The 26692-nt window shown below is 38.8% G+C and overlaps 1 protein-coding gene across 2 annotated transcripts in view; it reads right to left on the minus strand.

The window, feature by feature from the left end:
- Positions 1-26692, minus strand: part of PDE10A (phosphodiesterase 10A) — a 379155-nt gene that overhangs the window by 156259 nt on the left and 196204 nt on the right. The gene's annotated exons all lie outside the window — the stretch shown is intronic.

A 26692-nucleotide genomic window follows, 5' to 3' on the forward strand; every position in this document is an offset into this window, starting at 1 on the left:
TTGTCAGTGATGGAAGTGACAGGTCAGTGGAGTGAGCAGGCAAGCCACATCTTGTCCAGAGGCAGGAGGAAGAAAAGGGTGGAGGGACAGAAATCTCTTTGAGAGTGAAAAAGTTTGAAGGCTTTCCTTTTTCTTAAGTTTATTTGCCTCTCACATTTTTTAAATTTTTGAAGTTGAAATGGAAAACCATGAACAAGCAAACCTCGAACAGCAAATTTTAAAATAACACCTCTCACTGAAATTGAATGAGAAAAATTTATAAATTCCAAAGCCATTGAATTGTCTCCTACAAATGACAAGAAGTGAACCCTCTTCAGGCAAAAGATCTGTCAGTCATAAATTATTCAGTGAGGCATGTTTATCAGCAAAGGTTTCTCGCTTTAAATCTCACAGTCTCTACAAGCACTGCCAAAATTTTTAATCCCAGAAAAACAGATAATTCATCCCATTCGGCTGACCAGCTCTACCTTTCTCCCCCCAAAATACGCTAGCACCTTCCCTCTTCCCACAAAGCTAGATAATCTCTCTCTAGCAGAGGTCGAGGCCACGAATGAACTTACTCAGCAATAACTCTTTTCTCTTCACATGAAAGACTGACGTTTCCATCCACCAAGACCAAGCTGACTATATTGTTTTTCTTTCCCTAGCTTTCTCCTCATTGCACCTCACTTGGCCCTGCTTTTGTCTTTTTATCTCCTGAAGGTCTGTCAAAACCTGCCAAAACCTGTCATCAGTTGTAGTTCTTATAGTTTAGGATGTGTCCACCAACTTTGCTGCTGAGGGCTAACCACCACTTACATCAATCTTTGGCTTTATCACAGCTACTGAACTTTGGAACTTTTTAAAAAGATATTACTGTTTTGAAAAAAAAAAAAAAAACAAAAAAAAAAAACCCAAAAAACCACTTTAAATCAGACAAGTGAAAATATTTCATTTAAATTCACAAAAGTAACTTAGGACTTAGAGAAGCTTCTGGAAAGAAAATGCAGACAGACAGCATGCATTTATTTCAGCTAATAGGCTTCTGTGGCCTCTTCTTATCAGTGGCAGATGTATTAATTTTAAAACCAACCAATCAAACTGCCGAAAGAATTTCAAATACAGTTACACAAATGTGACTCATTTTCCATCATTTTTCCCCTCAACAGGCCAGCCCTGCCCATTTGGGGCTGCTCATACACCCTGGCTCCCAAGCATTTTTCACCCATTTCTCCTTCCTGCTTCTTTATTTTTGTCATCTTGCCCATGGGTCCAGGGGCTACTTTTCAGTCCCCTCTGACACACTGCTTTACCCTAGTGAATCAGGGGTCAAGGACATAAATGCTGCATGCCCTGTTACGGCTGCACAGCTCACATCACTGGCAGCAAGGGCAAAGGATGGGGTGGACCAGAAGTGTGGAGCAGCGAGCACCCTGCCCCTTGCGTGCTGACAGGCAGCACGGGCACGCTGCACCACTGGCCTTCAACCCATCAGTCTCTGGAAGCTTTTGCTGTGAGCCTTCATGAAGTGTCTGCAGCCTAAGGCTCACCCACACAGAATGGCCCAGCACCACCACCCCTGCAGCCCAGCACAGACACTAGACAGAGGAAAATCTGAAGCAAAGCACTACTAGAAGATTTCAGGGGTATTCAAAGTGCTCTTTAAGTGTGTTAACAGCACTGCCAGAGGCAACCAATGGGGTGTATAGCCATGCTAGCATCATGCTAGCACACTATTGATACATCACGGGCTCAGAAGTCTGCTTCTGTAGTGAATCTCCCATTTCCCCCACTTACCATGGCTTGTTCCCACGGCAGAGCAGTCTCAGAGAGCAGGCACAGAGATTCCCCCGTAGGCTGGGCTACACAGGACAATAAACTCCAGGAACTTCAAGGGTATTATAACGCACAGAACTGAAGCAGAGCCAGGCTGTAGTAAACCTCACTAAAACATTCAGGATCGATGCTGAGTCCTTAACACAAACTGCTTTCCTCTACAAATATATTTCTCATCACAGTACTCACCCCTTTCTTCCACATCTTCTTCCCTGCAACACACATCCCTTCCACTGCCTCATTTCTGTGGTTATCACTACATCCCACCCTGGAAAAGGTTAGACTCCCAAGCACTTCGTTGCAATACTTCTGAGCACCATGATTCCCATTCTTCATCAGTATATAGGGAAACACTGCGTATCATCAATGGCTTTTGCCTGAAAGAGCACTGCGTAACACAAAAAGCATTGAAACAGTAGTGTGGATGGCGAATTAAAACAAGATTGCAGACAGACTTACCTCTCAAGCTAACAGAATTCCGGTCCATTTGCTCACATGTTATATATGTCCTCAGAGACTCACATGCTAGGCACTCCTCTTTGTATGCTGGGTCACACACCAGGGGAGGATAAGTGCCTTTTTAACTAGTTATACCACAGCACACTCACATCCACTCTGCATCACAGGAAGAGTCAGTCTGTTGACCTGCAGAGTTTGGCTACGTGCTGCCCTGCAACTTGAGATCAGGGATACAAATGCCACAACATGGGAGTGTAAAGCAGAGGCAAGAATAAAGAATGACCTCTGCATTGGCCCCATTAGACTTACGCAAGTCTGGAAACATCCTGTGCAAGTCAGAGCTACTGCAGAAGTCTAGAGGAGAAAACACCCAGGCTCCACAGTGTTCACACCTTCAGCGCAGTTCCTGTCTGACTGGCCAGATCAGCAGCCTCTCTGCTTTTGTCCCTTAAAAACTTACGGGCTTATGAGCCAATTTCAGCTGTAACCAACAGAAGACAACAGTTATCCAAGGGTAACTACGTTCCTGAAAGTTTTATGGCCATTGGCAACTGGATAGACAGGCATGCCCATGGTTAAAAAAGCTTCAGATTTTCTCTTGCCTGGCAAGAATTTAGTCAATCAGCACACGGGCAATCAGTCAACCCAACCATCAGTCATGTCACATCTCCTCCACATGACTGCTGGGGGCCACGCGAGGAAGAGTATTTGGGGACACAGGCCAAAAGCATTACAGTGTGAAAGAGGTACCTCTAAAGATACTAAGCTTGGAAACATGTAATTCAGCACCATTTTGAAACCTCTTTAGTTTTGCATTATTTCCAAAAGGAATGAGCAAATTCAATAATCTATATATGTGCAAACATGCACATGTATGCAAGAAAATATTAAGTTCTTTTCATTTGCAACTGAAAATATTAATCTCTTTCAGGGATTTAATCTGTTTGAGATCACCACAGAATACTTGTATTAATGATCAGCCTGGTAGAAAAGAGGGTGTATCTGTGCCTCCACTGAGAAAAGGGCTGCAGCATCAGCTAAATCCTTACATCGTACAAGACCATTTATAGAGGAGGACCAGTCATCAGACAAAACCAGAAGAAAAAAAAGTTTTATTAGTCCCACTGTTCAGTCTCATGGGTCTACTTATCACTTGTTGTCTCACTTGGGAGCCAACCAACCATAACTTTGCCCAGCCTGAGGCAAGCTCAACAGATAATGTGACCTGGCATACATCAGCACCTCTGGAGCACCCCTTCCCCTTCTCTCAACTATTCACTCTTCTCCCCACAAAGTCTTCCCTGTTGTTCTTAAGTACATCAACACACTCCTTCCTTGGGGAAAAGTTTTGCTTTGCCCTCGCCTTGAGATGGCAAGCAGAAGGTCTCAGAAATTAAAGCACCAACTATTTTAGCAGCAGTGTTGGCATATGTTGGCTTGAACTATTTGTCAGACTGCCCTAAAACATCAAAGCACAAGGTCTCAGTGATCCAAATGCTGTCTAGCTTTTTTTCTTTTCTTATTGATATTTGTCATCACAGGGCTTAATGAACACAAGTAGGCATCACACCTAATTATTATTACTCTAATTACTCATAAACCATTAGGCAATTTATCAAAGAAAAAATAAAATCTACAGTCAATAAATTTTCCAAAATGGATGACTGGATAACTGTGTCTGTCTTTATAGTCAAGACTGCCCAATACTATTCTTTAAAATCATCACTTCATAAATCACAAACTTTAAAAGTTTTCAGTGATGGGTTTTATTTAATTCAGTGGAACTTGAATTGAAAACAAAACCAACAAAGAACTAGTTCAGGAAACAGTCATAGAAAATGTACAGATTTTCCCACATTCAGTAAACTCTACTCAGTAAACTCTACTCATTTGCACATTTGTCTAATTAGTTCTAGTGTCTCATGGGGTTAAAAATAGGAACAGGGATTAGAACAGAAGCCAGAGTGATACATAGCCATGCATAAAGATTTCACCAAATATAGTTAAACAGTAATCTGTAACAGATATTCTTAACTGACTATGCTTCAACGCTTGTCCCAGAAATTCTTGATGTTCTACCTGCATTAAGTATGTTCCTAAAGTGTGGTTAGTCTCAGGAAAAACATCCAGCTCCATAGAAATCACAATAAAATTGGTAGCTCTGCATTTTATAAGCATGCTATTTAGCCTCACAGCATGGTAGAACATGGTCTCCTTGAAATCCTCACTTTATAATGTTCTGAGCAGCTTCCCCTCACACTCGCTTGGGTTGAAGCTTCACTTCATAACCTTAGTTAACAAACAATGCCACATGCTGCTAATTTAAGAGGCCCCATTTTACAAGTTGGATATCTGAGTATTTGTTCCAATGGAAATATAATTAAACTTTGCTAATTCTTCAGTTTTGTTGGTTTGTTTGTTTTTTAAAAAGGAAAATTTAAGACAAAACTACAATTTTATATCCTCATTTCTCACTCATGCAATGCCAGAATTCAGAAGTTAGAATACACAAACTTCAGGCTCATCACTCAAATCTAATCCCACCTTCCTGTGCCTGTGTGGTATTATTATCCACCATTAATTACATGAGCATATACTAGACTAACCTAAGGGTTGTCTTAGTGGACACACAAAGTACACATTTCTTGTAGAAAGAGATGACTGTGCTCACTTATTAATCTCTATAAAAGTGTGATCTCACCACCTACCATGCAACGGTTAAACAATGCAAGGGACATGGAATTATCACTTTCTCCTGATTTTTTTTTTTTAACTACATTTAAAGAAAGAAAAATTAAGATTTCAACATAAATGTAAATCACACGGGTGTCATAAACAGTTCTCATATAGTCTACTGCCTTTCAAATTATTTTCTTTACATATAGTATTGTTGTTATATATACAGCACTGTTAAACACAGCAGTCCTTATGTCCGAAAGGTTTATAGCTGTAGGCTTCCAAATTTCTACCAGAAGAAAAATCATCTAAAAGCAATCATGCTATCCCAGGTGGAACTTTCAGATCTTGTTAAGAGGGCAGGTACATGAGCTTTATACCCTTTCAGAATTAGAAACTATACAAGGTATAAATCACCAAGACTACATTACAAGTTAAATATCAATATACTATAATGATTTATGTATGTATTTATTACAGCGTCATTCCTGCAAACTCTTTACAGCAGTCAATCTGCTTCAAAATCAGCATGTGCAAAACAGACAAGACCTCAAGACAGACCGAATTACGAATCTATCATCTTCAGGTAGCCTAACCTCCTCCCCTCCTGCTCCCTTCGCAACCCTCCAGCCCCACAGTTAAAAATGGTTCTATGGTGGGATGAGGCTTAGATAATAACCTGACATTTCAGTGACTATTCCTTTTATAACAGCTTGCAGAGAAAGAACAATATTTATTTTGTGCTTACATTTATTTTCATGATAATGGTCAAGTGTAGCCTAGCAGCTCTATCTTCTGCAGTTGACAGCAAGAATTGCTTTGCCTCGGGAATGGCTTAAGAATACTGAATAAAACACGGGCTCTAGAGAAATGGACAATAAACAAGATCAAACACACATATTTTATATGCTGTTGTGTACAAAATATAACGGTGACAAACATGGATAAGAAAAATAAAGAACACATGCCCAGCTGGACTCCTTCACCACCAATCATTTCAACATATTCAGGCTCTACCATAACTTTTCAGGAAAAAAAAAATGGCAATTCACAGTAACTGTAGCAATTATTACAACTGGGAACACCACTCTCAGAAACAGATTCTTAGAGTGCTGTTTTTTCCAAACCACAAAATCCACACTCTGGAGGTAAGATTCAACAGATGTCTATAACAGACTGCACAAATGTGTGACTATATAGATAACAGAAACAGGTGGGTTGATGGTCCAATTCATCTCAAGAGGGCATATAAAGACAGCCACAAACCCTGCATGATTTATGTCTGTAATGTGCACAAGTATGCTACTTAAAGCGTTGCATCACATTCATTGCTTCATATGAGCACATTCATGAACTCCACTCTGCTGTTTTCCAGCTAACAGCCTAGAGCCTTGTGCAAACACACCTGTGACAAATACCATATCTGTATTTTTAATGTGCTCTCAGTGTATGCAAACAGCAAAGACAGAACTATAATTAAAAACTACCACCACAGTACCAATGTAAGTAACATTACACAAAAGAGCAACTAAAAAAATCACCTTATCTATGGTTAAAACATTGCTGCCAGTGTCCTCTATATGAGCTACGCAGCACTACTGAAATTCAAAATGCCTAGCTAGTTAGCTTATATTGTTGGCCTCAAAGGCAGTCTTAGATAACTTAGCTGAGACTGGTACAGCTACAGCATTTATCACACAAGAGTTTGTACAGTTTAATTCCTAAAGGAACTTTACATCAGAATCTCTGGATACCAAAAACAACCAACAAACCGCTAATATTGCTACAGCAGCATTGATAATGGCTTAAAATAACAAAAGAAAACAAAAACCAACCAAAACACGCATACACTCACTCCCTAATGTTACAAACACCAAACACTTAACATAAATATGTCAGTGTATGCGATACTTCCTGAATGCTCTATTGAATTACTCCAAGAAAATGTGAGATAACACCAACCTTCAATGTTTCTATCAGTGCAGTACTTGCACTAGAGATGATTATAGCATCAGTAATGAAATATATAAAATTGCAAGACAGAACAGTGATTTGTTATCACTCAGTAAAACCCTTCCAAATAACTGTGACCATGGTTACATAAAACATCAGCTGCACTTGCTGAAGGTAAAACCAGTGATTTACTAAGAACAGAAAAAGAAGAAAACAGTATTTAGGAGTAGAATCAATTACAACACACGTATGATTTTTTTTTTTTTTTTTTGTATAATTTGTCATTCCAGCAAATGTAACAAAAAGGCTTCTCATCAAAACACAAATTATTAGATCCCAGGGAGATAGCTAGCACCATCTTATGAACATCGCCCTACACCACGTAGAGAGAGGTAAGAATAGGCACAGTGTGTCAGCCCTGAAGTAGCCATCAGAGTGATTCTTCCCAGCTCCCAGGAGTCAGGGAAAGCTTCACTATAAACTTCAGCAAAAGTAAGGTACAGCTCATGCTTGTTATAATATTGACTCTGTGCTTCATTGCTGAAACATGCACCTTCTTGACAGCAAATATAAATTCCCATGAAACTTATAACGTTACACTGATATATGGCATAACACAAATAGGAATCTAATTAAAATGGTATCAGCATAGCCCCCAGCAGAGGATGCGATGTTCAGTTTTATTTATTTCACAAATACGGATGTTCCTATGGCTGGCCAGTGACACTGTGCACTGTCAAATGGGAAGTCAAGTTTGAAGGTTGAAATTGGCCTTTTGCTTTTGTGCTTGGGAACATGAAAGCAGTAGCTCCTGGTATGCGATCCAGCTAAACAACACTTCAAACACCACACTCACTCTCTTTCAACAGCTGCTTTAAGAACCAGGCAAGTTTTGGATGATTCATATTTAGCTTACCCAGCCAGAAATGACACTCAAACAAAGATGAGAGAATGCAAAGTGAACCTTATTTATACAGACAAAGGGCAGTCTAAGATTAACAGAAAAAAGATCTATTCAAAATTAAATTATACCACCAAAAACTGAGAACAAGCCCACTAGAATTATTCTGTATGTGAGAAGTAGCAGCTCAGAACGGGGATCACACAGTTCATGAACATGTGTGTTCTTCAGACCTTTCTAATTAAGGCTATTCTATTTTTAACTAGGTTAGATAATCAAAAAAGGGGGCAAAAGTTTGCCCATTAGCCATTATAAGACTAGGAGAAGATGCACTTAGCTAGATCTATGAGAGCAAAGGGAAAAAAAAAACACCACGACATTCACAAATTTTGTCAAGAAAAATGTCATTATATGGTTTAAATTAGGACTCTTCTATCAGAATCAATATTGATATAAATACAAAAAGAACATGCACCAAAGGATTAGTAGTTCAGTCTACAAAGTTAGTTATAAACCAGAAAGAACATTGAGTGTCATGCCATTATTTAAGTGTGGGGAAGAATGTAACATTCCTCTCGTCTTCTGTGTATTGTAAGTATATTGGATTTTTTTTTTTTTACTTCCTATTTCAGAGTCATGTACTTCATAACCACACTTGTTAGAACTTTCCATAACTACATCTGACACAGTGCATAATGCTGTTCTCGGCAAAATAAAAATTCTGATTTTCTTTGCAAGTAGGCTCAGTTCAGCAGGATCAAATTTATAACACTAATAAATCACCAAAACCCAAGATAGCATCTCAAAACAGTGTAAAATATAAGCCTTAGCTATGTTTTACAAACACATTAATCATGAACAGATTGAATAGGCCCATGGTAAAGTGATCCTTCATCTACATCCATCTGATTTCTTTTCAACGGTTGATGAAATATTCTTAAAGCAATATTCTACACTATTTCTACCATGCTTTACCAAAGCTATTCAGCAGACCTTGGCCTTCAGAAGTCATTTTTCAGACACTTACGAAAGGTCAGAAAGGTCTTTTCTAACCTAGATGGTTCTGTGATAACGTATTTAAGAAGGGGAATCGGGGAGGAGGAGTGGGAGTTGTGAGGAGGAGTTGCAGGAAGCATATCTGTGTGAACACCAAAGTCAGTGGAAGGAAGGAGAAGCAGGGGAGGTACGCTGGGGCAGAGACTCCCCTGCAGCCTGTGGTGAGACAGCAGGGCCACCCCTGGCACCCCACAGGTGTCCACGGTGGAGCAGATACCAATTTGCAGCCTGTGGGGGGCCCCACACTGGGAGAGGTGACTGCTCCTGAAGAAGGACAGGACCCCACGGGAGGAAACCCCTGCTGTTGTAGTTCAGTGCTGGGAGGATCACAACATGCAGGGGTGACCCACATGCCCACGGGAGTGACTTACATCAGAGAGAGTTTGTGGAGGACTGTCTCATGTGAGAGGGGGACCGTGCTGGAACAGGGGAAGAATACCAGAAGTTCCAGTCCCATCCCACTCCACCCACCCCACTGAGATGGAAAAAGCAGCAGGACTGACCATACCCCCCACTCCCTGTCCCCTGCGCCACTGGTGGAGAGGACATAGAGACATCAGGAGCAAAGCTGAGCCTGGGAAGAAAGGAGGGATGGGGGAAGATGTTTTCAAGATGTTGTAATGCTTGTCATGGTCCTACCCTGTCTCTTAAGTGGTGTTGTTGCTAGTGTCTGCATTAAAATTTATGTTCTTTTTTATTTCCCCTAATAAGTCTGTCTTTTGCCCATGACCATAATGGATGGGTCATCCCTCTCTGTCTTTATCTTGAATGCCGAGCCTTTTGCTTTACTTTCTTCTTCCCAGCACAGGGAATGGGGGAGTGAGCAACTGCGTGGTGCTCAGTTGTCCTCTGAGCAGAAACCACCAAGCCTTTTGCTTTATTTTCTCCTTCTCAGCACAGGGCAGGGAAGGGGGGGGGGGGGGGGGGGGGGGGGAGAAAGGAGGGAATGAGCAGCTGCATGGTACTCAGTTGTCCTGAGCTCAAACCACAACAGCAATCTAGTACCCTATAACCATAAACCAGGCAGAATTGAGCCTCTAACAGGAGAAAATTTTCAGTGGTTCTTCATAACCTGGACCATATAAATCTGCCCCAAATCCCTCCTCTTCTCCCTCCCCACTTGATCATACAATTCCTTTATACCTAGGCTGAAACTGCTTCCTCCATGGCCCAATCCTTACCCTTTTTCACTCAACCCATGGCATGAGATGTTCTTCGTCAGCAAGCTCCCCACTGACTTTGTTCCTTTCCTCCTTAAACTAGCTTTAAGTAGAGTAGACATTCAGGGTGATCTCTCACACAGGCTTCCTACTAATCTGCACAATCATCTAACTCATTCTTTCAAACCAAAACTGAGGCTCCAGCAGACCTGCATACACAAGCCTGAAGTACAGCAATGATGCTGAAAGAACAGATGAGAGGAGGAGTCAGCCTGTGGCAGCCTAGAAAGGAAAAAGGTCTTATGATGTCTGGGTAATGAAGAGTCTTTCACAAGTTCAACAGTCAGTGAATGGTATTACAATTGAGTTGGGAGACCATCAGAAGGAAGGCATTTCAAAAGCAATCTTACAAGGAGAGAGGGACTCCAGAGGGTAAAGCTGCGAGGGATGGAATCAAAGTACTACAAACAATGTAGTAACATAAGAAAAAGTGAGAAAACATACATGATATATGCAGATAATTCATATGGATACTTTCCTCATTAGAAAAATCTAAAATACTATCACGCTATTCTTTAACATAGTGCTTCTCATTGTCACAAAATCTTCAGTTTAATGCTAAGTAAACTTATTGCAGAGCTTGGGCTGGAGATGGAATATAGACAAGTTACTGCTCGGTAATGGTTAATACACCATTTAATCGATCTACTTAATGTAAACTAAGTATTAGTGCAAAGTATGAAGAAAAGCATAATGTACGGTGAAATGTAAAAATAAAATAAACACACACCTCATTTTTATTCATGTATGTTTTCACATTCATTCTCCTTCAAAAACAAAACTACTACTGTAAACTTCACCTTCAAACAGATTTGTGTAAAGAAAGAGGAAAAAATATTTAATTTTATCTGTCTCAGTTGGCTTTTGTTAGCTGAACCTAAGCTAACCCCAGCTTTTCACCTAGTGAAAAAGTGCTCCAGTGCTTGCTATGGAACTACGAGCAGATATGGATTTTCTTTTCAATAGGTGATAGGTATTTCTCAAAGCAGGCAGTAGTAGTAAGAAACTATTTTGTAGCACTAACTTCTGCTTTCAGCAAAAATTGTAATTGTAAAAATAGGAAAAGGCTTAAACCAGCTCAATTTAATAAGAAATACAAGAAAATGTAGTAATAGTTTTCACAGCTGAAGATCTGTGCAACAGTTCCAAGTCAGCTCTGTAAGAGGAAAGCACTCTAAGAGGATCAGAAAACTGAAACACTGTACAGCAACCTGCTGTATCTCTGTGTAAAAAAATCAGCTAAAATTTTCAGTGATGCCTTAAGCAAATCAGCTGCTCTGTTCCCACCATCCTTTAAAAAAAAAAAAAAAAAAAAAAGAAATCTTGCCTACTTTCTCTTACATACCATCTCTTTCCAAGTACAACAGCTAGGAGAGGGGAAAAAAGAAAAAAGTACTCTGGGTTTTTATGCGCCAAGAAACATCATCATCTTCAATACTGTCAACACAACAACAAGTGAACCTCCAGAGCAACATACCTGTTTTAGGGAGAAGTTTGGCTATTTGGTATAACGCATGATCTCCCTCAAGTCAGAAGTAAACCAGTGTCCTAACCAGGGTGCCTGCAGGCTTGACAACACAAGCACTAAGACAAGTCCTACTACACAGAGTCCCTTATCAGAAATCAAGGGCTCTTTCTATGGTCCTTATTCATCAGAAATCAAGGTCTCTTCTACTACACCTGGAAGAAACATATTAAACATAAAATATTGTAACCAGCTAAAACCATATTAGTAGATACAACATAATCCTACAACCATGAGTTTGAATTACTCCCCCCACCCCCTGCTTCCTGTCCTCAAGTCTGTCTTCTGATGAAAAGCAGAGATAATAGCATTCCAACAACGGCTGAAAGAAGCCCATTTTCTGGTGGCTTAGGATCCATCTGAGAGAAAACTGTTTCATTACTTCCCCACACACATACTCCGCATTTCATAGTCTCCTTGAGTAAAAACAGGGAGGACCCCACATAAACTCCAAACTTTTTGAATTACTAGAAAATAACACCACAGTTCTTCAGTCAACTCAAGATTTGTCCAGCTGTTCTTGGATCTCCTATGTGATAATGATCAGCGTCATCCTCCAAATCATCAAGGAATACTATTAAAGGTCTTCATACAATGATAAACAAGTGTACTACTGAGCCACAGATGGTCAAAGACTGAAATAATCTTTCTTGTATTTAACTTCACCTTAAATGTCTTGCTAGTCTTTAATCCAAAACTAAATAAAAAAGCAGTGAAAGTCTACAGTTCTAGTCTGCACCAGCATCTGCACCAGTCCTTCTCAAAGCAAAGGCTGCCAAACAACTAGGGTAAGCATGAGCACACTTACACGCTTAACATCTACAGCTGCAATTCTCTTAGTGTACTTTCAGGATACAAACCTGAGCCCGTGCTGTTTTGAAGTGTATTGAAGCAAACAGTCATCCATTATTTTAAGCTAAACCTCTGCTTGTAAAACCTGCATTTTCCAAAATCTTGTAACATTCTATTCTTTCCTGAAAGATGACTGTTTTTACTCAGCCCGGCAAAAGATTTGTCCATATATGGACAACCCTGAAGACAACAAATGGCTCTTTTCCCAGTCTATTATCAAGCCAGGAAATTAGACTGCCTGAGGTACTCTGCCTTACTTACTCTGTTCAGAGCCGAGAGGAAACATTCATGAGTTCGTCAATCATCCATTTTCACACGAAGCTGAACGGATGCTTTTCCTTTACAGCTTTAACAGCAATTGCCACCAGCAATTATATATAAGATTAAAGTCCTCACACAGCCCTGTGAGATAACAGAGTGCTAATGATGACAGTTGAAGTTACAGGGCAGACAGCTGTGAACCCTAGGGCTTGGCAGAGAGGAGGAAAAAAAAATAATTAAAAAAATAAAAATCACACATCAATAAATTCAGCAACACTGAAAAGAGTGGAAACAGGAAGAAAGCAAAATCCCTTGTCTGTTTTTTAGTAAAGCCTCAGACATTTCCTTGCCATTGCTAATATTTAAATCCAGTGCTATATAAACCTAGTCTGGAGAATGCTATTGGTATAAAACACTTTGTTCTCTGATACTCAGGTGTTTGTAAACCTTTCCACGCTCAACTTGCAGTTGAACTCACTTTCTTTAGTAAGAAAATAAATATGAGGAATCTACATTCTGAATAGCTCTGAAAAATAGATTTAAGGTCCAAAGAGATTAAGACTCCCTAAATGGCCAAGAAATAGCATCCATCACACTGGAAATCCTGCAAAGAAACCCCTCTCAGAGTCAGCTCAGCTGCTGAGAAACTTAGTGGCAGGCCAGTCTTTGCCTTTTTAAGCTGCAAAGGAAATTATTAAGGAAGCATTAAAACCTAAGTGCACCATAAAAGACATCCACCAGAAAACTAACTGCTATTTGCAACAAAGAACATGACAACAAAAAACCACCGCAGTCCCTGTATCTTCCTAACATATAGAGGAAAAGAACATATCACAAGAAATACAACCAAAGATTGAGATTTCAGCTCCTCAGACTGGCAGAATTTCTTTCAGAAACTTGAGTAGGTGGGACTGTATCTCCTCAATGGAAAAATGTGAACTGATGTGTCATAATCTATTTCTGTTTTGTTGGGATTTTTTAAATCTTCCTCTTCTGCCAGAAAATTCCTTATTGCCCCTTCCATTTCTTGATGTCCCAATTGTCTTTCCAGCTATGTTTATTTTCTGATTGGCAAGGAAACTATGAAATTCTATCTTGTTTCTTTTATATGTTTTCTTGCTCTCTTCCGTTTTCCTATTAACGCATCCTGCGCACGTTAATCTTTCAAAGTACGCTTCGTAGTAGAATCAAGCAGCCCTTTATGCAGCCAGCATTAGTGAAGACAATAAACAGCTGTAAGGTGGCTATTTAAAGCAATCACAGAATTGTAACTGCTAGATATCCATTCCTGATATTGCTCAAAAAGACTACGGTTATCTATAAAACTACCAATCTCATTCATTTGACAGCTGCTCTCCCTTGGTAAAGCTGTCAACATAGGGGCAGGTGTTTAGTCTTTCAGTGAAAAATCTCTTCTGAACTGGAGTTGTGATGGGATGAAAAACAAACCAAAAAAAACCTCTTCCTGAAGATACTGCAAGTACTAAAAGGCTGTGGCAGGAATCAATTAACAAATACAAGTTTTGGAAGGAGGAAAGGCCACTGAAAGCTCTCTCACCCTTTCAGCAGATAGCCCTAACAGGGGAGGCAAAGCCATCAACTCATCCCACCAGGAATCCCACCTCTGTATTTTAGGAGAACATGAACAGATCAGTTTGTGTTGCTAAAAATACTGTTACCAGCACTTGGTAGTACTCTATTTCCTTCCCGAGCTTCCACATGAATCACACATGGGAATTTGACAAAGGTACAATACATTAGGTAAAGAAAAAGTATATTTACCATAACGCTAAATGTAAACCATGCATAACTTAAAATCAGCAAGGGAAGGGAGCAGGATACTAAGTGAAACAACAACAACTCTAGCAGTTCACAATTTAACAAATAGCATTTAAAGGCAGTTATTTCCCTTCCTCCTTTTGACCATTAAATCAGTCAGATGAAGGGTTACTTCATCTGTGCAAGCACAGTAGTCCCCTTTAAAATGCCACAGCACTGAAAAACAACTGCTGTCTACATACAGTTATGTAAACACCAAAAGAAAAGCTGTAGAATGGTAAACTAGATTACAATTATATTTTGGACTTCAGTCTCCCAACCATAACCAATAGCACTGTTTCCTCACTACAGCCTCAGAAACAGCAACTACCGTTTCTTTTCACAAACCCTGCTGATTTTCAAAGATGTCACAAGCCCATCTGATGAGTCAAAGAAAACAAAGTCTCTGTAACTTTTAAATGAGTCAGGAAAATTAAGCTGAATTAAACTCAAATGCAGCAAGTGCCTGAGTATGAACTATTGCTATGAGCTGAGCTGGAAGGATAAAGGTTCTTAAACATGCTGTAAACCAGATATTCATTTCCTGAATTGCAGCTTCTTGATTTCCATTTTCAAGAGAGAAAAACTCAGTTAAATACAACAAACTAAAACACACGCAAAGATACTGGTTGGGACAATTCCACTGTGCTTTCTTCAAAATCCAAAATGAAGCTAATTAAATGTACTATCCTTATCCAAATCATTATCCTAGAAGCTTTTTAGTGTGTTTCTTAGGGATCTTTGATGGTCTGCTCCCACGAGTGTCACAGAAAAAAAAAAATAAACATTGACAGACTTTCAGCCCTGAACACTGGCACAACTGACTGAAGGGCAAGCAGGGAGCTACCTATCTGCAGTATCTGACCAGGATAACTATCTCTATGCTCTAATATTGCAACTGCTACAGGATCAACATATTTTCAATACTTGCCACAATACTGGGGGAACAAAAAGTCTGTGTCAAGTCCAAAATGCAACTTATGATTCAGAAATTCACCTCTAGTGTATTTTATGACTGGTCCCCTTTTTACAACAGCTATTTAATGTTTAGGTTTTTTTGAAAAACATCACAATCCTTTCATAAGCAAAACACAAGTTGCCAGCCCCAGCCCCCCAAGCTGCAGGCCAGCAGGGAAAAAGGCCCTATTTTTTATATAGAGGAGGTAGTGAAGGAAATGTGTTTTCTATTTTTCTGTCGGACACGTGCATAAGGTGAAAGCAGCCGCAGAGCTGTGTAGAGGTTTCATTAGAAAAACCCATCACCGGTGGCAATTCCTTCCTTTTCCTTGATTTCCATTTTCTTTATAAACACAAAATGCAGTTCATGCCCTTGAGCTTGTGCCAATATATGATTTTACAGAAAGGGCATGTGAAAAATTTAGTAGTTCAATATGATTTACATGACCAAAAAACAAATAAGAGGATGACAGTTGTTCCAGATGAGATTGCTATGACTTAGGAACTGAGTGCACCAACATCTGAAAAAAGAAAACTTTCACCAGTTTACTGTACCTTATTCATTAGTTCAGACCACCTGATAGTGTCATTTTAAGTTCATTTCCCTCAAATCTAAAGCTAAATCAGTCTTCATTAAATTCACAAATGTGTTGAGAGACACATTACCCCACTTAAAAGAAAAAAAGTCTATGTACCATTCTCATCTGTGAGTCCAACTGTTGTTTTAGAGAGTTTTATTGGGATTTGAGTTGCAAATACATCTTCGGCCTGGAAAAACAAAAAGCCACAAAATGACCATAAACAGAATAAATATCTTCAAGCTGTTACAAAAAACACACTTCGTTTTATTTTACAAAATCATTTTATTCTATTGCTTTTAAACCACTTGTAGAAGTTTTCTTCAGCAAGATTTATGCACAGGTAAGCATATAAAAACCTGACCATTGAGTCTTCTGCCCTACAGCATACAGAAAGAACAACTGTCTGTCTAGTTACCATTCCCTTCCTATCAAGACTGCCACAAGGTTCAGCCAATGACTTGCAAACTATCTTGAGGCAATGAGCTATAAAACGGCACAAGAAATTACCCTTAACATAAATAGCTACCATTATTTTTAATAGAGCCATCAGAGAACCATTATGACCAAGAAAGAGGGGAACTTTTGCAAGTAGTCATTTTTGCTCCCATACCTATACACATAACTAACTGATAAAGCGCCTAAGAAGTTCCACAGAACATCATCACAACACCTCACCCAGGTCTGGCTGAATTCTGAAAACATCTCTGTGATCAAAGTGTCTGTACACAGGAGGAACTTTTTTGCCTCTTATTTATTTATTTATTTATTTATTGGCTGTGTGTCTTCCCTCATTCTATAATACCATTGCCTTAAATACAGGAAAAATCAGCTTAAATTACTCAGCACCAAACCTGTCCTCTACTCCACTGCCGTGAACCCCATTGAAATTAAGGATAAACGAGAATAACTAAGGGAAGATTCCTTCCTGTGGAGCGTTCTTGAAGACTTTCTGGTCACAAATTTGTTACACATAATGATTCACTCTACAAATTATCACTAAGGTAAATTTCTGTGTGTTGTATTCTGTATCCAAATGAAAACATTTAGACACTCCAAGCATTCAGACCAACCATTTGTATAACATGGAGTTCACATTCTTCCATATATTGCCATAACTTACTTTTCTAAGTCAACAAAGAGGAAGCCATGCCAAAAAATTAACAAGAGAGTCATTGTTTTCCAGAGGCCAAAAAATAATATTCAAAGTAGTCACTGAATGTTTCTGTTTTGAAAAAATGTACAGCATTTCTGCAAGTGATGAAATGCAATGTGTTTCTACTTCAGATTAAATGAGGTTTTAGACAAAATAGTTAAAATAGCGTATAATACAGAAAAGTGATTTGGCTTAAACATACACTGTTGTAGCAGACAGGATCAAGGTGATAACTGTTTCAACTTAATGAATTTTAGTTTCCAAAACAGACCAAGAGAAACAATGTATCTTCATCAGAAAATATACTCCTGACAGGAGTAATAGGCTTTAGATAAATATTTAATCTATTTGAAGAATTTATCTATCAAGACCATTCAGCTTTATGCATCTAGCCCCTCTTGCTCTATCAATTATGTTGATTCCTTGTGTTTTAGCACAGTCTTCAGAGGAAGAGATTAGGAGTTTTGTTGAAATCAGATTTGGCTGTGCCATATTTCAAAATATTTTGTAAAAATACTCTTCATGAATAAAAACTTTCAACACTGCTTTGAGAGACTGATGTCAGGAAATCAGATTCATAAAGCATGAACAACCTGTTACAACAAAAAGATCAAATGATAGGAGTAAATATCATGGCAACCGAAATCAATGACAAATCGTGCATTAAACATAGTGGAGCTGCGATTTTGTTCTGTTTCCAGGAAACACAAGTGCATTACATCAGTTGAGATGCACTTCCCATCACGATAACTCAATTGCAGAGTCCCCTGGTAAATTACACTTGACAAAGAGAAGTTACTGAAAACATCATTGACCTCTCTCCCAGAAGCTATGGATCTCTGCCATGAGCATAAAACATAAAAAATTCTAGGAATCCAAAGAAATTAGAGCCATTGTTAATAGAACCTCAATGCTATTGAGAGAATTAATAAAGATGCAACAACAAAATGCAACAAATCTTTAGAAGGTCAAAAGAAACAAGTCACGCAATTGTCTTGCTGGCTTTTCAGCTACAAAATTTTCCCTTATAAATACGTTTTGACCTTATGACTAATTGCAATCAAATCTGACCAAACAATACATGTGTCAGATGAGTTCATGATAACCAGCAGCTATGAAGACCACAGAGACACAAATGGGTGACTGCTAAAAGAGAACAGAAGTTCTGCCCACCTTAAGTAGAGGTTCCAGGCAGCATGAAGACGAGGCAGAAAGAAATGGGTGGAGAAAGCAAAGAGAATAAGCAGCAGGAACATTCAGACTTCAGATCTAATGCCCTCTGAATTGCTTGGGGTTTAGAGGTTACTGATCTTTGTCTTTCTTAATCTGAAATGCTCTGCCACAGGTGCAGAGTTGAGCAGATTCACAGTGCTTCAGCAGAAAAAACATGCAAGCAAAGTAGCTGAAAATATGAACACATACAAAACAGGAGCGCAGCATTTTGGGTGGCACTCAAATTTGCATTGCTCAAAAGAAAGAAAGTATTATGGCAGTAAAATGACAGTACCTGTATTACAGTGTTGTACCAAAATAATTCATAACTACATCGCCATTTTTTTTTTCAGAACAGCATTACTGCCAAACAAGTGCGGGATAGAAATAAACTGCTAAAAACTAACTAAATAAATCCCAAGCCTGAATCCAAAAGGTTCACTGGTCTCTACATCAGCTGATCAGTTGATAGAACTGAAGGACTAAACCTTCACATGCAGATTTTGACAGTCAAACAAGATAAAAGACACCAGTAAAGGACCACATATAACCTCCAGCTGTACAAGACAGGAAATCACCTTTATCCATGCTTCTGCACATAAATGACAGTGTGCATGCTGAATAGCAACATAGGAAAGTATCAGCAATCATCATCTAGACTGAAGATACATTACTTCACAGTCACTGTATGATTTCAAACATGCTTACCTATTTCTCCCTATTGTCACCCTTTACTGATACTCCTCCCAAAACACAGTAATTATTTTGAAGTTCAAGAGCTCCAACATAGTTTCACAAAAGTTTCCCAACTGATGCAAAGATGCAGGTTTGAGTTATGAAAACATCTACAAAAATCCATCACATTACCTAAATGCAGTTCTCCCTCAGTACAGCTTAACGTTTCAGTCTTTAAGCAACAGCACTGACTGCAGCACAATTACCCATGGCCAGACTATACTAGTAAATGCGCAGGAAGAAGAAACTATGTTCTGAAACTCAGAGCAAATTCATGTTAAAAGATGAAGTAAAACAGCTGCAAATCCTAACGTTCAATATCAATAAATGAGGCAGAAGATGGTAAATGCAGAGAAAACTATGAATTGCAAATACACTCTAGAAGCATCTGAAGGATATCTTCTATCTTCTCATCTTTTTTCTCCCCTCTCAGTCTTATTGACACCGGTGAGGTAAACTCTGTCATCTTTACTGTTCTTACTGTTTTTCGACAAGTATAACACTATTTGCTAAAACAGTAATTCTTCCCTCAATGAAAATGTATCTTAGAAAAGTGGCAGCAGCAGAAGTAGGTCTAATCAAAACTAATAATTATCTTACTTCATGGTTCTAATACAAGCACATTTAAACTGGTTTCACTGTTGGCCTTGAAGAGAATGATGAACCACTATGGTTTTCATTCAAAGCTCCTACATCCCCAGTGTCTGGGAGCTGTTTACAGAAAAAGATAAACACAACAACAAATTAAGTCACAGGAAGCTATAGCAACATTCTCCTTGGATCAGTAAAACAATGTTGTCTGGCAGAGGGATCCCCAGATTAGAAGCCAGGTCATGAAGGGTCATTGTGGCTCTGCCATTTTTCTAGTTTGTAGTCACTCATCTAATTTGAAACAGTTTCCCCAACTGCTTGGAAAGACGGCAGAGGCGTCAGTGTTGTCTAAGTTTCAGACATCCTCCTGGTTTGTTTTGACAACTAGTCTGTACTCACCCAGCATTTTGGGGGGGGGGGGGGGTAGTGGGGGTGGCTATCATTATTTCAGGTTATCTCCAGTCACTGACATACACAAAACTAGTGAATATTCTTGTACTTCTGTCTAAACCCTTTTGCATTCTACTGAAATATGTAAAGTGAAAAGAGCGAATTTACTGCCCCATAGAACAAAAAAATATTTCATGCCCACAAAACTTTCATGCATTCAGCAGCAGCAGAAAAGCCCATAAGACACCAATTAGTCAATTGACAATAAGTGATTCCAAACTCCGTAGGACTTCATTAAAGAATTAGAAGGATTTGGGATTTGCTAATAAAAAAAGATTACTGAAGAACACTTCCTACCATCATCATCATCCACATTCTGGGCTGGGTAAAGTACTTGGCAAAATCCTGTGGGGGAAAATAAAAAAAAAATAAAAAAAAAAAAAAAAAAAACACCCCAAACAAAAAAAAACACCAAACCAAAAAGCACTGAGCCTGCAAGTAGAGACCTTCATAAAGCTGGCTTCCAAGATGGCAAAATCTACGTTACATAAATCATGCTATTTCCCCATCTCTGAAGAACACTTCCACCTTAAATAACACATTTTAAAACAGGCACTTCCAACTTATTTTCAAAAGTTTATGAACCCTTTTAAGGCATGCATCTTTCTCCCTTTTTAATCCTGGTCTATTTTAATTGAGAGCAGCTCCTCAATCTAAATCACCATGGGGCCACACAAATGTTCCTGTACAAGGGAGGAGTACACATGTATAGGAAAGAGCAGCCTTAAGGAGGAAGAATGAGGCTATTACTTTAAACAAGCGGTTAGTTTATGTGAACTTCCAAATGACCATGAAACTATGGCGAAACTGTACCAAAGCATAGCCAAGCTGTTCTAAGATGAGCTGCTGATCAAAGTGGTTATCCTCTCATCAGCTCTCAGCAACATGCTGACATGGCTGGTTTTCCCATCAGCACTGGTGATCCTCTGACTTCACAGTGAACTTATCAGGAAGTTAACCAGCAGAAAACTTACCCTACACCAGAGAGTTGACAGACACCTGCCATCTCAGCTCCCTGAAACAGCTTGTTGTGGGGCAGACATGTTCCAGCATTGACAGAAAGGGGAACAAAGCAAGTAGGTAACATTTTATGTCCTCATTGCTCTTCACAGCTTCTTGTAACCTGCTTCTAGAGGTTATCAGCACACAAGTAGGACCCAAAGTCACTTTTGCAGTTCTTCATCAATCACAGCAACCTACAGACCAGGATATTAGCAGACATTCACCTCTGCATGTATCACAGGTTGGAAGTCAGACAATGTGCTTGAGCCTTTCTTGAAAGTAGTGACTTCAAGCAGAGCAGCACTGGTTAGGCATCTCAGCTGCCACTAGTAGACCTGCCAGAGCTCATCTCTGAGAAATCCAAAACATCCCAAAATTATGTTAGTTTAAGACAACATAAATGTCTTTATCCAGACTTTCAAATCAGTTTGACAACTCAGTTTTAAATTTTGAAGAGAAGGTGAGCACAGGACATTTCTATACTTAAACAGAGCTTAAGTCTTACCAATTTATGTTTTGGAAAAAGAATTTCAGTATTCCAATATTGCTCAATATAACTGTGTCACTGTTCCCATTTTCTCTTTTTAATTTTGATATATATAGCAGATGTCAACTTCTTTACCATTCCCCCCTTCAGCTCCATAAACACCAAAAGAATTGTTGTCAAACAAGAAAAACAAAAACCTCCTTCAACAAGTGCTTAGGAAAAAGTGTTTCTTGGTACAGCAGAATGGCTAGTTGCTTTGATTCAGACACAAGTTATTAAAGTAAGATGTTGCAAAGTGCTAAAAGTAGTTCAATATGTTTTAAAAAAAAAAGGTACACACAGCTGAATGAACAAAAACAAACAAAAAATTAGCCTTGTAGTCAAATCAGAAGGTAACAACCACAACACCATCTTGTAAACAAGAATCAAAGCTTGTCACGGACAAGTAAGAGGTCACCATCAGCAAAGTAACCAGCCACAGTGATGTTAGCTATACTCACAACATATCCATGGCTAGAGCCATTCAAGACAACTCACATTAAGAGACAGAGAGGGGCATGTGCTCTACATGCAGCCAGATTTATGCTTTACTAAACCGTTAGAAAAAAACAGGAACAAGGTGGATAAATCACTAAATTACAAAGAAAGCTTTCACAAAAAAAAAAAAAAAAACCCACAGATTAAACCACCAGTAGAACTTTCAGAATGACCTAGTAGAAGAATAGTAAAAGATGTGGCCAGCTGGCATACACAAGAGATTGCCAAACAGCAGTTGGCCAACGGGTGAAAATAACATTACGCTACAAAAAGTGAAGAAATAAATTAAAAGATAAATTAAAAGGTTATCGGTAAGTACATTCATAAAGTACCTAAGTTTTACAAGGCACCATTTCTGTTGTTACTAAAGAGAGAAAAAAATATATAGTTAAGCAGAAAGAAAGCATGTGTGACATTAAAATGAAAAGTAACCTTCACGCTTAAAAAACCTGTAATCTTATACTTCAGTGAAAAGATTTCTTCAAAATTTGATTATTTGCTGAGGGATATTTACATATCAAGTCTTTCATCTCCCCCAAAAGAAACCTCTCAGTTTATAAATAGCTTTCCCTGTAAGGATGAACATTTTCTTCTGCTGTAATTGCATTCCTCTGAACAATAAAAGTATTAAACTTCTCTTACCATTCCAATCGTCTCCTTTTTCTATCTCTGATTTCTACCCCTTCAATATTACTACCATAGATGGATAAGCCTGCATCACTTTTCATTAACGTAAGATATGTGATATCACCACACACACTTCATTCATCCTTGTCAACTGACAAACTTTGTGTCTTCTAGTTCCCCTATGAAGATTCATTTATGCATTTTAGCCACAACTTTTAAGAAGCCCTCCAAAGTAGCAAGTTGAGGAAACAAAGACAGACAAGCTAAATAATTGCACTGACTCAGGCAGCAAGCCATGTCTTCCAGCAATGGTCCCTTATTCACTGGACAGGTATTTCATTCAGGACTTTGTAGAACCTGTGGTTCCACTAGGAGAACTTGGATCCGCAGAAACAAGGTCTGCCCTAGTGCCACAAACAATATAAAGATTCCTCTGCTGGTCCATATGGCTATGTCCTTAAACAAGTAAATAAAACAGCCCAGAGCCTGGTCTCTAACCACAAAGTAAGGGGGCTTAAAATTTAAGCTTAAAATTAAGCAGAAGGGACAGGGCTAGAGCTCATGCCCACATCCTCTTTGTGCTTGGTTCAAAAGTATAAGCACTGCATACACAGCTCCAACGAAAGTCAAAAAAAGGTTTGAAAAAAACAGGCAATCTACAAGCACATTCCTACCCACAAACAGCCTATGAAAGTTCCCACAACATACCAGATGATCCTGTTCTCTCTACCACCACAAAAGCTAAGCCAGAATTTGTAAGGGAAATTCACTGTTCTATAAACATTGGAGACTGCCGGTCACCCATACTCTCTGACCTCTTGAAAGTACTTCTCAAAAAGACACCTCTAATCCCAAGACCATCTTGCATCCATAATCATGAACAGAAGGCCACAGAACTACATTTAAGACTCAAGATTCATAAAAAAGCAGCTTCTCATGGGTATTCATCTTGGGAGTCTTAACTGGGGAAAACTGAAGTCTGAAGAAAGAGGACCAGTGAGACACAGCCACACAAAAGCCATTTGCTCACAATCATGAAACATGGGAGACTGGCGTGATGAAACCTGAACATACTGGCTAAGGCAGTGCCTGGTTTGAGAGCAGATGAGTTCAGTTTCCTGTTACATCAAACAGTAACGTTTGCTTAAAAAAAAAAAAGCAAGTAAGAAAAATATCCACTGACATCACACTTAGGGCTGGGCAGACAGTGGCAGATTAGGAAATACAATGAGTCACTGCAAATACAGAACATGTAACACGAGTTTTCAAACTGCCATGCAAAATTTAGTCTTACCCAAAAAAACCCAGACAATACAGCCAAAGCGAACTACACCAGAAGAAGAGAAACAGCAGCATAGTGCGATCACACAACCAAAGCAGTTGGGGAAAAATAAGAACACTGTAAAAAGGACAGGGTAAGACACAGGCCCACTGCAAGAAGAAACAAAATCAACAGAATCCAGCAATCAAGAAGGAAACATCACCTGAAATAAGCTGACAGGGTAGTCAGAAATAAGTAAGTTGGAAAGTAAAAAGTTGGAAGTAAATAACACACTATGCAATAAATACAGTGGACAAATAAAAATTAGGCAGTGAGGAAAACTACAAAGAATAAACAGAATTCACACTTAGCCACCATAATTCAGGCTAAGTATCTTATTCTCTGATCCAGCAGAACACCCCAACATTGCAGAAATGCTACTAAAATATCTAGGGCTAAGAAAGTAGCATCTTTCCTGTCAATTCAGAAATCTCCCCACAGGGTGAAGCAAACTAAACAGTATTATTAAGGTGAACACAGCAATGCTTGCCAGCAGCTAGAAATATTTGCTATTTCGGGCACACATGGAACAGAAGAATTAGAGGTGTGAGGTTTCTGTCCAAAGTTGTTAGAACTTCAGATTACAAAAGTGTTTTTTTTTCTTCAGGAACTATTTGTGCTTTAACATTAGGGGATTTCTTTTTGATGCAAGTAGAAGGATAAGAGGAAGGAAGAATGTTGGAATCATTAACAGCTGAATAAACTTTGTTAAGAGAAGTACAGCTCAGCTGCACAGAAGCTGGTTGATAATGCAGGAACAAGGAATCAGATCAATAAGTGCTAATGAAAGCATTAAATATTCACAGTTTCCAGACAGAAGGTGGATTAACTGGTCTCAGATTCTGACAATCTCTTCTTTGGGTCTCAACATCAAAGAAGGTGAGATTACTACTGCTGCTTCTGTGTTGAGGATTTTTTTAATTATTGTTTTAATTAGAAACCACTAAAATGAATACAAGTTCTCTAAAGACAATGAGTAACATCCAAAAGTCTTCTCTTCTGGTACTCTTGAGTCAGAACTACTGTGAAAAGTAATACAGAGACCCCAATTCTAGTCCTATTGAGACATAAGATTAGGCATCTCTTAATGATGTGACATTTTATTGTTAAAAATCTTACCCAAATAAAACTAGCTATCAATGTATTTTTCAAAAGAATATGAAATTTGGAAACATGATATTTTTTCTTCTTGATGCCACATATATGACAAGGTGTTTAGTAGCTGGGAGTTAAGAAAGCTTCCTGTGGTGATAAATCACTGAGCAGAAGACATATAAAAAGAACTCCAAAACAAAGGAGTTCTTCGTAAATATGTGAATTATACACTTTTTTTGAACTAATTCATACTCTTGCCGAGGGTTTTTTTTTTTCCCCTAAGAACATAATTAGCATATTTCTAAGTTGAAATAAAACATTCTCAGTGTGCACTAACAGTGAAGATGAATTCATCAATTTACCATAAGAATTTAGAACTTGTTAACCAGATTGTCCTTTTTCCCTGCAAAAACAAACATATCATGAGCATTTTGGAATGTTCACTTGTTAATAAAGTCATGATTGTGAGTCTGTTACCTGCCTTTGAACTGTCTCATTCGAGTGTGCAACACATCAATACATTGTCTGGCATAGCAGAAGCCAAAGTCTTCTATAAACATCAGCCAGGCTGGTTCCTCCCACACTAATTATGACAGCTTGACAAGGAGCGATGATGAAGCCACAGAAATACGCCACTTTCTCACAAGCTTTTAAAAAAGGGTTAAGGAGGGTGAGGGAAGCCCACCTCCCAGAATGAAAATCCTGTTTCCTCACCTTGAAACAAATTAGAAAGCAAAACCAGCATCATTTCATAGAAGAGGTCAAAGCTGAGGGTTGATTCAACACAGTTGCCACGTACAACCACATCAACTTGTCACATCCCACAAGATAAAGCAAGGCTGAGCTGTGAGAACCTTCAGATGGCAAAGGAACGAAGTATTTGCAAGGAGCTGTCAATCAGTAGGTGGCACTCTTCAAATTCTGACAGCAGGAAGCCAAGTACCAGTACAAGTGAGGACACATTACATAGCAAAGTCTGGATCTTTAGCAGAAATATCAACAAGTAATATTGAACAATTTTAATCATAACTGACACCCATGGGGAACATGATGGTTTCATTTCAATAACATATACAGCAATCCTTGTACATAATCTCTGAAGTTCCTAAGAATTATAATTTTTGAGTGCTATAAATATTTTGGATGAATACTACTGTATACTAGCGTACTAAAACCAGTATCTTAAGAAATCATCCATTACATCTGCAGAACACTGAGTGTAGCCTTGTAGCTAATTATGTAGATGTAAGTCAAACTCATGAACGAGAATATTTTTTTTAACATAACAAAACATAGCATAATTATTTACATTTTGCCACAGCTACTCTTCAAAGCTGGGCAATAAATCTGTTGCAATAAATGAAATAGATAACTAAATCTTTAGGAACAATATATGAACTGTTATTTC

The sequence above is a fragment of the Athene noctua genome, chromosome 1, assembly GCF_965140245.1.
Source record: "Athene noctua chromosome 1, bAthNoc1.hap1.1, whole genome shotgun sequence".
Classification (NCBI taxonomy): Eukaryota; Metazoa; Chordata; class Aves; order Strigiformes; family Strigidae; genus Athene; species Athene noctua.